This window comes from Pelodiscus sinensis, chromosome 8 (assembly GCF_049634645.1).
Source record: "Pelodiscus sinensis isolate JC-2024 chromosome 8, ASM4963464v1, whole genome shotgun sequence".
NCBI classification, from domain to species: Eukaryota; Metazoa; Chordata; order Testudines; family Trionychidae; genus Pelodiscus; species Pelodiscus sinensis.
In genome coordinates, this window is record NC_134718.1 from 23458884 (window position 1) to 23474364 (window position 15481).

Below are 15481 nucleotides of genomic sequence, written 5' to 3' on the forward strand. Positions count from 1 at the left end.
GAACTTTCCTGGCTTCTATACACCCCGGTGAAATGAACCAGCGAAAGGATCTGAGTCCCCGCTCCCACTTCCTTTACCCCACGGCCTCCCTGATCCTGAGGGCTCCCCCTCCACTCTCCTGAGTAGCAGAGCCCTCGAAACCCCAACAAGGCTGGGCCCAGGTTTCCTGGGGCTTAATCCCTGACCTTGTAGTCACTAGGGGCAGGAGTTAGGGTGTCCCCACTCTGAGGTGCTCTCTTTACACTGCAGGCCTTCTTGGCCCAGTGATCACTTCATAAGGTTCAAAGCAAATACAATTTATTAAACAACAACTGATTAAAGAGAAAAGAATAAGAAAAAATGAGAATGGTTAAATGAGAACACACAGCCCTGCTCTGTAGCACAGGGACATCAAAACAGCAGCCTGCAGAGTGTAAGGACAGTCCACAGTCTCTTCCTTAGAGGCCCCTTAGAGGCCTTGGATGTGCTGCAGGGGGGGCTGCAGGCTGGACACGCTTGCTCTGGCAGTGACCACACAGCCTCAAGCTCTAAGTGGCCAGACCCCTCTCCCAGTCCAGAGCCTCTCCCCACACTTTGCAGTTCCCAGCTGCTCGCCACATCCAGCTGCAGGGTGCTGCTTGGCCAGTCTCTAGCTTCTTGCGTTGCTTCTCTGTTCCTTTTGGCTCTCTGAGCACTGCCAGTCTGCTGCTCAACTCAGGGTCTGCGCTCTTGAGCTGTGTGTGTCAGGCTCAGCTGCTGCAAAAACTGCCCCTCAGCATACAGCTTGCTTTGCTTGGGCTGTCTCTCAGCTCCCTGTTTTTGCAGGACTTCTTCACACAGCTTGTCCTCCTATTTCAGCTCTCTGTCTTTGCAGGACCTCTTCTGTACACAGCTTGTTTGTTCAGAGAGAGAGCCAGAACAATCCCAGCTCACAGGGAGGACGGGGCCTGGCCTCTCCCCTTCCTCACTGGCCTGTCCAACCTGTCAATCAGGCTGAGCTGGAGTGTTGGCTGCTTTCCATTGTCTCTGGGCTCTGTCAGCCTCCTGAACCCTTCCCCCTCTGAAAGTGGGAGCTGGCAAACCAAAAAACTCCCACAGAGTTTTAGTAAGGGGTAACAGTCCCTTTACACAAAGAAACACTACTTTTGGTCAAGAGGAGGATCTATTAAAAATAGGAATATAATAGAAAAAATCTTTACCAGCACCATATGTTTGAGATACAAGATGAGATATTTTCCTGCCAAGGTATCACATAACAATGGCAGACTGCCACTACCTTCTCTCTCCATCATAAACAACCCAGCAAGAAATCTTTGGATAAATCAGACTGCAGGTTCATTACAAATAGATATATCACACTGGTGCTCATTTCAAATGCTGGGCCTCTCTGAAAAACAATGTTTTCACAGTATTGTATCTGGTCAGCTATTGGCCCACCTCTACTTCCTTCAGTTTGCAAGTCTCCTCGAAAAGGAACCCAGCCCTCACGACTGCCTCTCTTTTGACCATCTTTGACAAAATTTCATCTCGAATGAGAACCTATCCCATTTTCATCTCCGCCCTTTGTAGTCTTCACCCATAAAAATGTATCTTGAAGAGACACAAGACCTTCTTCCTTAGACACTATCCAGGTATCCTTAGACACCTGGAAAATCCAGCGCACCCCTGTCTCTGAAAGCCAGACTTCCTTGTTCTCTCTGTCCTTATCCACTCCTTTGTCTCTTGAATATTTCCATGCTTTCTAAGAGAGTTTCAGATCAAACCAATATGTTTTAGTAGGATGGCAGGGTGGGGAGGAACTCAATATTTAAAAAATATTCAATGGTTCCAGTCACAGGATTACCTGAACCTGTGGGTAGCTTGTGACATGAGCTTACCTAATTTTCAGTAGTGTTATACCTAATTTAGGATGGTGCACCTGATCTTACACTTACACACAGAATATCTTCCTGCTGTTTGATTGAAGCAGTCAGCCTCTGCATGCTGTGTGCTGATTGGCCTGTCTAGCCTCTTAGGGCATGTCTACACAGTAGCTCACATTATTTCAAAATAACAAAGTGAGTGTTATTTTGAAATAACAGGCTTACTCCCAACCTCATAGTAGGACACTTTACTACTACAAGCCATCACTAAGGAGGCTGGGGTCAGGGACACATACACAGCAGTGGGCATGTCTGTACTCTCAAGGCAGCTTTCACTCCAGGGCAAGCACGGCAAGGCAGAGGAGACTGAGTTCTTGCCAGAAGAACCTGCCAGGAGGCGGAGGAAGTAGAGAGGAACCCTAGTAGCAACCTCCCCGGCAAGAAGCATCTGCCAGTCACACACACCTCCTCCAACACCCTCTCCCCCCCCCATCCTCCAGTGGGTAGGATACACATCCTCTCCCTGTGGAATGCCACCATGCCAGACGCAGTGTGTGCACAGCGTTAACAGAAGCTGAGCCACCCTGTACCCACCATCCTGCCCACCAGCTCCGGGCTTGGCCAGCACATTCCCATGCCTTTGTGTCCCTAGGACATGGGGATAGTGAGGCTCCCTGGGACATCCATGCCCCTGTAGGAAGTGCCCACTGTCTAGGCCACAGATGACTTTGCTCGAAGCACATGGCTTAGTCTGACCTGAGTCCTTTGGGTGTCATCTCAGTGATGAGGGCTAGGCTCATACACCCTGTCTCCTGGGGTGACTACCCTTGTCATTTTTCTTCATAGCTGGACCGGCTGCAAGTGAGACATGAGCCATATCTCCTGCACCAGCCTCCCGACCCTGCGAGATCCATAGGAGCTGGCAACCCCAGGAAGACCTGCACCAGGAACATGTTGCTTGTCTACATGTCTCTTGAACTACAGGACCACAGGATGGATGCAGACCTGGAGCTGAATCTTGCCACCTGGAAGGAGCTGTTGCAGCAGGTCCAGAGCATGTGTATGGCTTTCACCACCACCATTGGTTACCTGGTGGCTGCCATAGAGCAGTCCAGAAGCCACACACCCCTCCTGCTGCTGCTCCTACCTCAGCTCCCACCTTCACCCCTCCAGCTTCTCCCTCTGGCCACTGAGGGCCCCACACATGAGGCAGTGGGACCACATGAGCCAGGCACCAGTCCCAGCCCCAGCCCCATCCGTGAGCCTCTCCTCCCTTTTCTACTTTGCTCCTTTCCCCTCCCAGGTTCTTTCCCCAGATCCTCCCCAGTTACATTTACCCCAAATAAAAATACAGAGTTTATTCCAAAACAAAAGGTCTTGTTTATTTTATCAGCAGGAGTGGGGACGGGAGGAGAAAAGAGGGAAAAGGAGGGCAGGGGAAGGGAGGGATGTAGGAGGAAAGGCACAGAGAGACAATGCAGAGGCTCCTTGTGGAGAGGCCCAGGGGAGAGTGTCACATACACAGCTGAAGCTCTCCCTTAGGGTTTCCTGGATGTGCATAGCTCCCTGATGGGCCTGCTGGATGGCAGTCGTGTGCAGCTATTCAAAGACTCTGGCCAACCGCTCAGTCTTTGGCCCCCAACCTGTTAGGAACGTCTAACCCTTGTTCTTGCACAGATTGTGCAGGACACAACAGGCCACCACCACCTGGGGGAAATTCCACTTGCCAAGGTCCAGGTGGGCGAGGAGACAATGGAACCTCCCTCTAAGATGGTTGAAAGTGCCCTCCACAACCATGCAGGCTCTGCTGAGCCTGGTATTAAAATGTTCCTTGGTGGGGTCCAGGTGTCCAGTGTAGGGCTTCATCGGGCAGGGGAGCAAGGGGTAGGCTGCATCCATCGTGATGCACGTCCCTGACCCTGATGGTGCAGTCGGGGTAAAAAGTGCTGGTGTGCATCTTCTGGAACAGGCTGGAGTTCTGGAAGATGTGGGTGTCGTGTACCTTCCCTGACTACCCGATGCTGATGTCTGTGAAGCAGCCTCAGTGGTCCATGAGGGCCTGCAGCACTTAGAAAAGTATCCTCTATGGTTGTATTAAACCACTGCCCAGTGGTTGGGGGCCCGGATGGAGATGTGAGTGCCATCAACGGCCCCCTCCCTCCTGCAGTTGGGGAAGCCCATGGCAGCAAAGCCAGCAATGATGGGATCCATGTCACCCAAGATGATGACCTTGTGCAGCATGCAAGTGTTGATGGCCTTCATCTCCTGTAGAAGACAAACATAGAATTACAGGGTTGCCAGAGCTCTCAGGAGTGACCTGAGCCCAACCTCCCTTCCCACACTCCAGGACCAATCCTAACTTACCCCGTCCCCTGGAAAGGCTTTGTGCAGGCATGACTGAAAAACCTTCTAGGGAGGGACCTTCCCTTCCCTAGGGAACCCCAGCAGTTCACAAAGCCTCCTGGGACAATGGCATGAGAGAATCATACCTGCATGATCATGACCCTGACATCAATCTCCCCACGCCAAACTGGTTCCTGACAGAGTGGTAGCTGTCTAGTGTGGTGTGAGTCCAAAGGGTGATGGCAACCTGCTTCTGGAGGGGGATGGCCAGTTGCACGTGAGTCTCCTGTCACTGAAGGGCAGGAGTGAGCCACTCGCAGAGCTCCAGGAAGGTGGCCTTCCCCATGCAGAAGTTCTGGAGCCACTGCTGGTCATCCCACTGCTGCATGATGAGCCGGTCCCACCAGTCAAAACTGGTGTCCCAGCACTAGAAGCAGCAGTGCACGGTGTGCAGGGGAGGGCACGAGGGAGGTGCGCTGCACAAGCAGCTTGTGGAGAAAGGAGAGAAGGTGCAAGTAGCTGCTGGTCCTGTTCCTGCAGAGCCATGAGGGCGGCCTGCAGTAACTGCATCATGAGGTGCAGCAGCATGTCTAAGAGCCGACGAGTGCTTTCCAGCAGGCCTGGCTCTCTGGCTGGAGTGCTATGGTGTCCACAAGGGCAACCAGAGCACACAGTGGGAAGAGTTTGCTGTTCCTCGAGGAGGTAGGCAAAGGTGAAGAGCCTGAGCCACATATGTATGGGGGGAGGGGTCTCTTTAAGCACGAGACTCAGTCAGCAGCTCCAAGAAGTGACTGCTGTCCTGATGCCCTGCCCAAAGTGCTTCTGGGGGGTCTTAAATGCGATTGAGCTGCCAATCAGTGTGGATGCTCTATTTGGAAATCTCAGTGCTATTTCGATGGGCATTTGTAGCATGGATGCGCTATTTTGAAATAAGCTATTTCGGAGGGGTTTTTTCCCCAAAGTAGCTTATTTTGAAATAAGTGTGCAGTGTAGATAGATGAAGTCTTGCTGGTTGTACTTGGCAGCCTTTTGTGGTAACTGCTGAAGGCCCAGACTTGCTTCTGTTCTCCTCTTTAAGACCTGCTCCTTATGGGACAGTGTACTAAATAAGCATTTTTTTAGGAGTACAGGATCTGCCTAAAAAGCTCCCTGCTATCAGCAGTGCCGCGGCTACACTTTACTTTTACTTTCAACACTGAGCCTGATCGGCACAGCCTCGGAACGTGAGTATGCAAATGAAGCCTGGGATATTTAAATCCCGGGCTCATTTGCACTTCAGAAGTGCTTGATTTGCATCCCTCTGTTGGCAGAGGGGTGCAGTCTAGACGTAACCCCAAAGTCTACCCTTCACTTTTTTTGTTACAGTGGGTACAACAGTGAACCTGTTGCCCACTCTCCTGACTAGCTAGCCCAGATCCAAAGGTTAAGTCAGGATGACATGTTCAATGAGCAAACCCAGTCTGCCCACACAGACAGGGCACAATTAAATGCGTGGAGGAGAACAATGCTGCAGGAGATGGGAACAGAGCATAAGGAGAGCATGCCGGGAATGTGAAATCAAGACCTAAAAGGAGACCATGAGGCTTATGGGGCAGCAAACAAAGCTGACGACATACTTGGTAGAGGTACTGGAGAAGCAGATGGAGCACAGATTGCCCTTCAGCCCATCCTGAACCACCTGCTCTCCTCATTGAGTTCAAGTGCCCTAGTCTACCCTCCCAGGAACCCTAGAATGTGGGGGGGAGGGGCGAGGCCCCTGCTTGCCTCGCCCCACTTGCACATTCCTCAGAAAAGTGGCTTCCAGGCCATTTCACTTTCAAAACTGTGAGCCTGGAGGGAAAGGGGACAGGGAGGCTTTAGGCACTGCTCCCGCCCCCAGCACAATCCAATTGGCCAATTTCTGGTTAGAAACCTGCCAATGGGAGCTGCCTGTTTAAAGAACAGGCAACCACAAAGCATCATGGACCCTCCCCTCCAGCTCATAGTTATTCATACACACACATAGCATTGCAGCCTGTGCAGGTGCAGGGAAGGCAGGCAAACTGCCTGAGAAACATGCTGGGCTACTGGCTGGGAGTCACCCGGTATATCTCCTGGCCAGAGCCTGTTTCTGGCACCCCAGCCCTCCCTTCTCCAACCCTCTGCCCCTCACTCCTGCCCCCCTACTCCACATACCCAAAACCTCTGCCCCCCTCCTGCACCAATATACCCTCCCAGATCTGGCACCCCAATCCCCTGTCCCAGACCACAAATCCCTTCCTGCCCTAGATCACAACCTGAACTCCTACACCCTCTGCCCTATGTCACAACCCAAACCTCTTCATGCACTCCTGTACCCCTGTCCTAGGTCAGAATCCTCTCCTGCCCTAGGTCACAGCCCAAACCCCTGCACCCAGATCACAACCCTTTCCTATCTTAGGTCACAACCCAAATCCCTGGACCTTAGTCCAGTGCCCCAGGTCCTAACCTCCTCCTTCACCCAGCCTCCATCTCAGACCCCACACCTCCTCCATTCATACCATGGAAGAGTGCATCTCTTGACCTCTTTCCAAATTCTTGGAATGGCCCCCCATCAAAAATGATTACCCACCCCAGCTGTAAACATACTGCAGCATATGATTCACAGCGCTTTGCAACCGAACAAAGTCCATGCTTGCTCTGATATGGTATCTGCACAGATAACAAGGAAAAAGGGTGCAAAAAGATTGTTTGCCATTGTGTTCAGAGGAAAGTGCATTATGGGACTGTCACATGGCAGGGGAGAAGGCCCCATTCTGGATGGGGGGAGAGGATGTCTGTTTTGCACCTGTCACCTGTGGTTTAAAGTAAAAGGTTCGGAAATGTGGCTAGTCCCAGGGAGGCACAGAAACAGGCAAACTATTACTAAATATCTTTTAAACATTTATTAAAGGACTTCTACGTATAAATTATTATTTTATCAATTATTAGAATGACTAATAAGCAAAATGCAATACAGTAAAGAAAATTCCTTGAGGTTTCTCTAAATCCTAATAGTTGTTAACAAGGGACCAGGGATTATTAACAGTTACATTTACATCAGTCTTACTTATAAGACTAATCATTTATCTAAAACTCTTAACACTACTGCTTAACAATACCTCTAAACAATTTCAGATCACAATACCTACATTTAACAGTGACACAAACTACAACAATAACAATATATTTGGTATACATTATGTTTGGTATACGTTACGCTCTACAGGAACTCATTTGGTTTGGTGAGCGGGAGGTGGCCCTTGGGTGATTAGTCCTTAGACCTGGCTCGTATTCTGCCTTCCAATGTTTGTTCAGGATTCCTCAGTTAGATACAGGAGGAGAAGCTGTTTTATAGAGAAAGCTGTTGCGCGCTTTTTGTGAAAGGCTAGCAGACCCTGTCTGTTAAGGGACAGGAGTAAGTGGGTGAGATGGTTTCCTGTTTTTCCTTTTCTGCCTTATCGGGCATGGCACAGTCTGCACAACCAGCATGAACTTTACATGAACTTTTTAGGTCTGGTTTTGGTTCCTGTTCTTCGCTGGTCTTTAAGTTACATAGTGTAAGGGTTTTTCATCAAGGGGAAGCTGACCTTTTGCTTGGATGGCAATACGCGCGAGAGGCCTGGCCAGCAAAGAGCCTGCTTTCACATCACCCTTGTATTCTCCACTTTTGTTCCCCAGTCAGTGTCTCTAACTCCCACTCCAAAGTCTGTCTACTCCCACCCCCCTCATCCCTGGGGCAGGATGACCCAATGGTCATAATCTATAATGTGCCCCTAGAGACATGGAAGCACAGTTCAGCAGTTCCAACATGACCCAACAGTCAAAGTCTAGAACTTGCCCGTACGGCAGGGCAGCACAGTTCAACAGTCTCAGTCTATAACTTGCCCCCTTCTTCTTGAAGAATTCAACCCAATGGTCAGAGTCTCTCAAGGGACGATAGATAGAGGAAAGGTTTATATCCCCCAGCAGGGGGGTCCAGGCCCTCACACTTTTCTGGACCCCAGCCGAGGGCCTTGTTAGTGGCTTCCTCTAGCCACTGAGTCAGCAGGGAAAATCCCAGCCACAACACTCTACGGTGTCGGCTCACTCACCCTGTAGCCGTCACTGTCCTTGGGCTGCTTCAAATGTCTCCATTTAAAGGTCTTTCATCTGGGATCTAGATGCTTCTGCTGGTATCTGGAACCTGTGAGGTCTCTAGACAGGTCTGGCCTCCAGCCTGCAGGGTAGTGCCTCAGTGTCTGGTTAGTCTCTGTGGTTTTCCCAGAGCTGGCAAGGCATGTCCTCTCCCTCTGGCCACCTGGGATGCTCTCTTTTATAGCAGAGCAGCTTGAGCATGCCCAGTAAGGCTCAGTGGGTGGGGCCTTCTCAGCCCTCAGGGCTGGTTTAACTCCCTCCTGCTCAGTGCAGGGAGGGAATGCCCCATCACAGGGACACTGACCAATATGTACCTAGAACCACCCGCTATACTGTTTTTGTCCCACCAGGCGCTGGGAGCCTAACCCAGAATGTAAAGGGAAGGCAGGGACTGTTGGGATAGTTACCCAGTGGGTATCACTGTCCAAAAAAAAATCCACCCTTGATGGTAGCCAGCCTACTGGGAACACATCGGTCAATCATCCACTGGCATACAACCAGTGTAGCTGAACTCTTACTCCCTGCTGGCCCAGGCGTGAGTCAGGAGAAGAGGGCATAGCCAGAGAATGGCTGCAAATAGACATTCTCTGGCTGATGGGACAGTTCACTGGGAGCCACTCCAGCCAAGTGCAAAGTCATTCCAAAGCCCAAAGTGGCCTCCAGCCTACCCAGAACTGGGAGCCTAAAGGTTGCACACCGCCCGCTACCTGTGGCCCTGAATCAAGTCCTGTATCTACCCCTCGTCTGTAGCACCTTCCAGTAACTATTTAAAAGTTAGCAAAGAAATGGCTTCCAGATTAAGTCTTACATAATTTAACGTGCTACAAAGCAGGCTCCAAAATTAGGGCCCTTTTGTGTCTCTGAGACCCATATGCAGAGTGCCACTCAAGCTGCAAATCTCTGCCTTGGTACAGGATCAGTCCTCTTCCCCCTTTTTACCTACTGCCATACAGAGGTGGGGGGGGGGGAGGGGAGGGTTCTTCATGGGGCATTCTCTCTACAATGAGAGAATAGGTTGGATACAGGAGGGGTGAACATAACTCCCCTCCTCCCTGTGAGGAATTAGAGGAATGGCCTTGAGCTCTGTTGGCTCCAGCTCAAAACGTCTGAGTGCTTTGTGGCCTCCCTTGCAGGGACTCCCAGAGAGGGTCCTAGGCATGAATGTTTCCTGCCAGTGAGGCTCCTTGGTGTCGTGGAGCAGGTCCTTTTGACCACGGCCTCACGCGTATTGCCCATAATGCCACACAAAAGCCCCTCACAAGAAAAACACAGGCTGCTGAGGCAGATCCAGAGACAGAGCTTGAAGTCCCTCAGGTGCTCAGCAATGTTCTCAGTAAACGGAACTGAACTTGGCAAGCACCTGGGCCAAAAAAATAAGAGCAGGGACACAAGCTGTCCCATACACTAAGTTAACAAGCACTAAAAAAACAGGACAAGATAGGAATACGAGAAATGAGCTGTCATATACATCAGTTAACAAGCACTTGGAGCAGGGAAGCAAAAACATAGCTAGCTTTCACGTGTGCCAGTCATGTCTGCATCAGGCACTGACCACAATGCCCTGAGGCAGATGTCATGTCACAAGGGAGGAACCCTAATATGATACCGGATATCAAATAACCCTAATATGGTACCAGATGTCAAAATTATAGTATAAAGCACCCTGAGCCATAAGCTTGGGGAGGTTCCGTATCAAGATAGAAGGCACGTATCGTTCAGCCTGGCTAAGGGGTTGATCATCCAAGGCCGCCTCCCACCCACTGAATCACGAAAGGGTGTACAAATCTGGAGCATGCTACGCGTTGTTTTTTGTTTGTGTATCGTAATTGTCACTGGGTTTGTAAGTATTGCTTAATATATTATTTATCAACTTAGCAATAGTTAGTTGAATTATATTAACCATATTGTATAATGGTCCCACACCTAGGTCTAAATAAGGACTAGGAGTAGAATTGAGGGGCTGTTAAGTGAATAGGCAAACTAATAACTAACTCTACTGGCTGTTCCAAGATAACCATAGAGGGATTGGCTGTAGGAGGAGTTTTTATTATTGTTGTATTGACTTTCTTTAATGTATGTTTATTTGCATGCTACATTGTCTTAAACTAATCAGAGACAAAATACAGGACAATGTAGCACTTTAAAGACTAACAAGATGGTTTATTAGATGATGAGCTTTCGTGGGCCAGACCCACTTCCTCAGATCAAATAGTGGAAGAAAATAGTCACAACCATATATACCAAAGGATACAATTAAAAAAATGAACACACATGAAAAGGACAAATCACATTACAGAACACAAGGGGGATGTAGGGGGGGGGGGGGGAAGGAAAGTGAATGCCAGTGAGTTAATGATATTAGAGGTGGGGAAGGGGAAATACTGGAACAGGACACTAAACTCCAAGAAGCTTTGGGAGACAGACCCATAGTCTCCTATAGACAACCACCTAACCGCAAGATGATTCTTACCAACAACCACAGGACATACCACACTAATACCAACCCTGGTACCTTCCCTTGCAACAAACCCCGTTGCCAGCTTTGTCCACATATTCATTCTGCTGATACCATTATTGGACCTAACCAAGTGAGTTACAAGATCAAGAACACATATTCCTGCGCCTCCAGAAATATAATCTATGCTATCATGTGCCGAAAGTGTCTGTCTGCTATGTACATTGGACAAACGACTCAGACCCTTCGCCAAAGAATCAATGCCCACAAAACAGACATTAGACAGGATCACAAAGAAAAAACAGTTGCTTGTCATTTCAACCAGAAAGGACATTGTCTGAATGACCTGCTAACCTCCATCCTACTTCAGAAGACATTCAAATCTGCACTTGAAAGCGAATCCTCTGAACTGGCATTCATGCTAAAATTCGACACTCTCCGCACGGGACTTAACAAAGACCCCAGCTATCTTACCCATTACAAAGATAGCTTCCCCAATTATCACCTCTAATACTATTAACTCACAGACATTTCCCCTTCCCCACCTCTAATATCATTATCTCACTGGCATTCACCTTCCTTCCCCCCGCCCCTACATCCCCCTTCTGTTCTGTAATGTGATTTGTCCTTTTCATGTGTGTTCATTTTTTTTTAAATTGTATCCTTTGGTATATATGGTTGTGACTATTTTCTTCCATTATTTGATCTGAGGAAGTGGGTCTGGCCCACGAAAGCTCATCATCTAATAAACCATCTTGTTAGTCTTTAAAGTGCTACATAGTCCTGTATTTTGTTTCAGCTACACCAGACTAACATGGCTACATCTCTATCACTAATCAGAGACAGTAATTTAATATAATCAGATTGTAGTTAATAAAGTTTGTAATTGGTTAAGTACATTTAAGTTCAGGCTTTCCTCCTTCACGGCCTCAGTCCCTTGCCACAAAACATCTCCCCTAGACAATCTTTCGAACCTCTGGTTCATCACTTGGAATCTGGCTGACAGAGGAGGGGAAGAGGCTTCGAAACATCCTTCGAGATACAGCTGACAGGCAGAGCCTCTGCTTTTGCAGGTTGGAGGATGTGAGAGAGGAACAAACATCCCCTGCTGCCTGGCTAGAGGTAACTGCCTGTGACTGTTTAGAGCAGCACTCTGCAGAGGGCACAATCCTCTTTCATGTAATAAAAGTGTTTAAAACTGTTCAGCTGTCATGATTGCACTAGAAAAATTCCTCACAGGCTCATATCCTGTTTGTGCGTACTGCTTAGTATTCTCTCTGCTGCTTGTCAGACTGATAATCTGCTAGGATGTTTATAATAGCTGGTTTACTTAATCTTCAGCACACCCTGAAGGGGAGTTTGAAATCTAAAGGCAAAGAAATGCATCCCAAGAAATCGCCATTGATGACAATAGCTGGCAAGGAGCCTGAATTCTATAAATAGAGGGATGTTGGCTCCTACCTCCACAAGATGTTGATGTCAGGAAGCATAACCTACTAAAAATAGGATTAACCCACCATGGAGTAGCATAACTCACACAAGTCATTTCAGGTTTGCATATAAAAGACAATACGATCGTGGAGATACAGGAATGATTGACAAGCTAAAATGCTTTTCTTCAGAGTCAAACAATTCTTTGATACAAACAATATTTTTCATTTCAAAGGCAACTGTTAGTACCAAGAGGCTCTGACGGTCCTATGACTGTAGCAACAACAGGTACATTTCCTTTCTAAAACAATATTGCTTTTCATGTGATATAATCAAGCTGTGCAATTGAAAATGCATTTGTGGGGTTTGGGATGGTCATGCCCTTTAAATTGTAGGATATTAGTGAACTTCAATATAATACTAAAACATTTCCACAGAAAAGACCCATTGGAAAAATTATATGTATTTACATGACAGGCCATAATTTCTGATCTCCAGTCTCTTATTTCAGTGATTTTATAGAAATGTCTTGGCTTGCTTTAGCTAAAGGGACAACTCAAACTTTCTATTTGAAAGATTTATGGCTAAGATCCCTGTCGAGGATTAATGTGCACTCCAAACTGCATTTTGGTGCAAGTGAAAATTTGATAATATATAAACTCTTTTGGTTGAGTCAAACATCCAGGCTGTAGTTTTGAAAGACTTCGTGAATATGAAAAATAGTAATAGACCTCTGTACTCAGAATTTCCTTCTTGGTATGCAATATATACACATTATGCATATTTTTCATCAAAACTATTAATTAAGCAGTGATTTTAAGACAGAAAAACATTTGCAATAGAAGCACGATGAGGATATAAGTCTAAGGTCCAAGGTCTATCTTTGTTTTGCATGAAGAACTTCAAGTAATCCCACCAGCAGTTACAGTATATATGCATATTATGGGACAGGATCTGATTTCAACCACAGTAGAATAAATCCAAACTAATTCCATTGACTCAATACTGGGTTCCGAAGAAAGTATTGATTTCCGTTGACTTCAATAAAGTTAATCTGTCATAGCAGAAATCAGACTCTGGCCCTGTCATCTTAAATTCTGAACCATATATTTAAAGCAATCTTTCATAAAATTATAATTTGTATTTAAGTAAAACAGACCTCCATAATTACCACTTGATTTATGTTAACATTGTGGATCTGATTTGGGAATGATTATCACCGGACATGTATTAACCATTAAGAATCCTAAAAATGATTCACTCAGCCCTTTGTAGTCATAAATAATTTGAACCAATTTATTTTTTCCACTGTTCCTAGAGCCTAGCTACTGTAATTCTGCAAAAAGCACAAAAATTTACATGACAGGATGATGCGTGTATCTTTCCAAGACATAGTGTACTGCAGCACAATTGCCTTCTAATATAGAAATTGCCATAGTAACTATTCATTTCTTATTGATTAGATGGATAAAAATTCTCATAATACACAAGCACATTAACTTGCTGGCACATGGCTTCAGGCTACCCCTCTGGCAGCCTTTACTTATGCATTCTCCACTTTTGCAATATGTAAAATATATTTTTAAATGAAAGAGCATTCTGTGAATTAGACCACAAAATAGCCTTTTCTGCTTCTTCCGCCACAACAGATCCTAATTTTCAGTTAAATTCATTATGCAACACACGAATAGAAGGCCTTGCTTATACAGAGTTCATTATTGGAGCAGGTCAAATGGACTGCATGCATGAAATGAAACCTTCAGAGAGATCATTGCTGATTTTGTAACAAGGCACTGCCAGCCTCTAAACAGAAGACAAATCTTCTGTGTTAATGTTAATGAAGCTACATCTAGGCTGCTTCTAGATTGGCATGATTTTCCGAAAATGCTTTTAACGGAAAAGTTTTCCGTTAAAAGCATTTTCGGAACAGAGTGTCTAGATTGGCACGGACGCTTTTCCGCAAAAGCACTTTTTGCGGAAAAGCATCCGTGCCAATCTAGACGCTCTTTTCTGCAAAAAAAGCCCCAATCGCCATTTTTGCGATCTGGGCTTTTTTGCGGAAAACAAATCTGAGATGTCTACACTGGCCCTTTTGTGCAAAAGGGACTTTTGCCTGAACGGGAGCAGAATAGTATTTCCACAAGAAGCACTGATTTCAGACAGTAGGAAGGCAGTGCTTTTGCGGAAAGTCAAGTTGCCAGTGTAGACAGCTGGCAAGTTTTTCCGGAAAAGCAGATGATTTTCCAGAAAAACTGGCCAGTCTAGACACAGCCATAGACTGCAGGCTTCTTTCAGAAGAAGCTTTTCCAGAAAAGATCTTCCAAAAAAATCTTCTTCCGAAAGAGAGCGTCCACACTGCCAAAGCACATCAAAAAAGCAATCTGCTTTTTCGACAGATAGCGTCCACACTCAATGGATGCTATCTCGCATGCAAGCTGTGATTACTATAGACAGAGTGGCCACCAGGGCACCTGTGTTTTTTCCTCTTTCCTCTTCTTTCGAACGAATGCCCTCTTTCCCGTCCACACATGCCTTTTTCCGAAAGAGATCTTTCGGAAAAGGGCTTCTTCCTCGTAGAAAGGTTTATCAATGTCGAAAAAACCCCTCAGTTCTTTCGATTTTTTTTGAAAGAATGAGATTGCAGTGTGGGCGTAGGTGAAGTTTTTCAGAAAAATGGTTGTTTTTCTGAAAAAACTCTAGTGTAGACATAGCCTGGCAGGGATTGACAATCTCTGGATGAAACTCTCTCTGTGCCATTGTGTAGTGGATGTATATAAACATTTTGCATTTCTCTCTAATACAATGGAACCTGATGATGCAATTGTTGAAAACTCAAAAGTTTCCCTTGACTTCAGAGGCAATTTCGTGGGTGCTCATGGTAACTTAGTCATTGACAGCTAACTTGGTGCATAGATAAGCCTTTCATTTCTTGTTGTCTTATGCAAATCAGAGAGATGCTTCAACAAGCCTTTCACTAAGATAATTTTGGAGGCAAGTTTTCTGAGAATTTTGCATGGAGGACCTGATGTTATCTTTAGTAACTAGACAGAATCTGCATAAAATTAAGTATAGCACATCTCTGGAACAAGGAGCATCCATTTATTCAGAACAGTAGAAGTTTGAAACCAAAGGGATAGCTCTAAAATCAATGAAGCTGTAATGTCATCCATTTAGTCATTATCTTATCCTGGCAGAACATTATTGGACATGTATAGAAGACTGAAGATTTTGGTTACAGTCAGTTTTAGTCAGATCCATCTCCTTGACACCTTTCTTG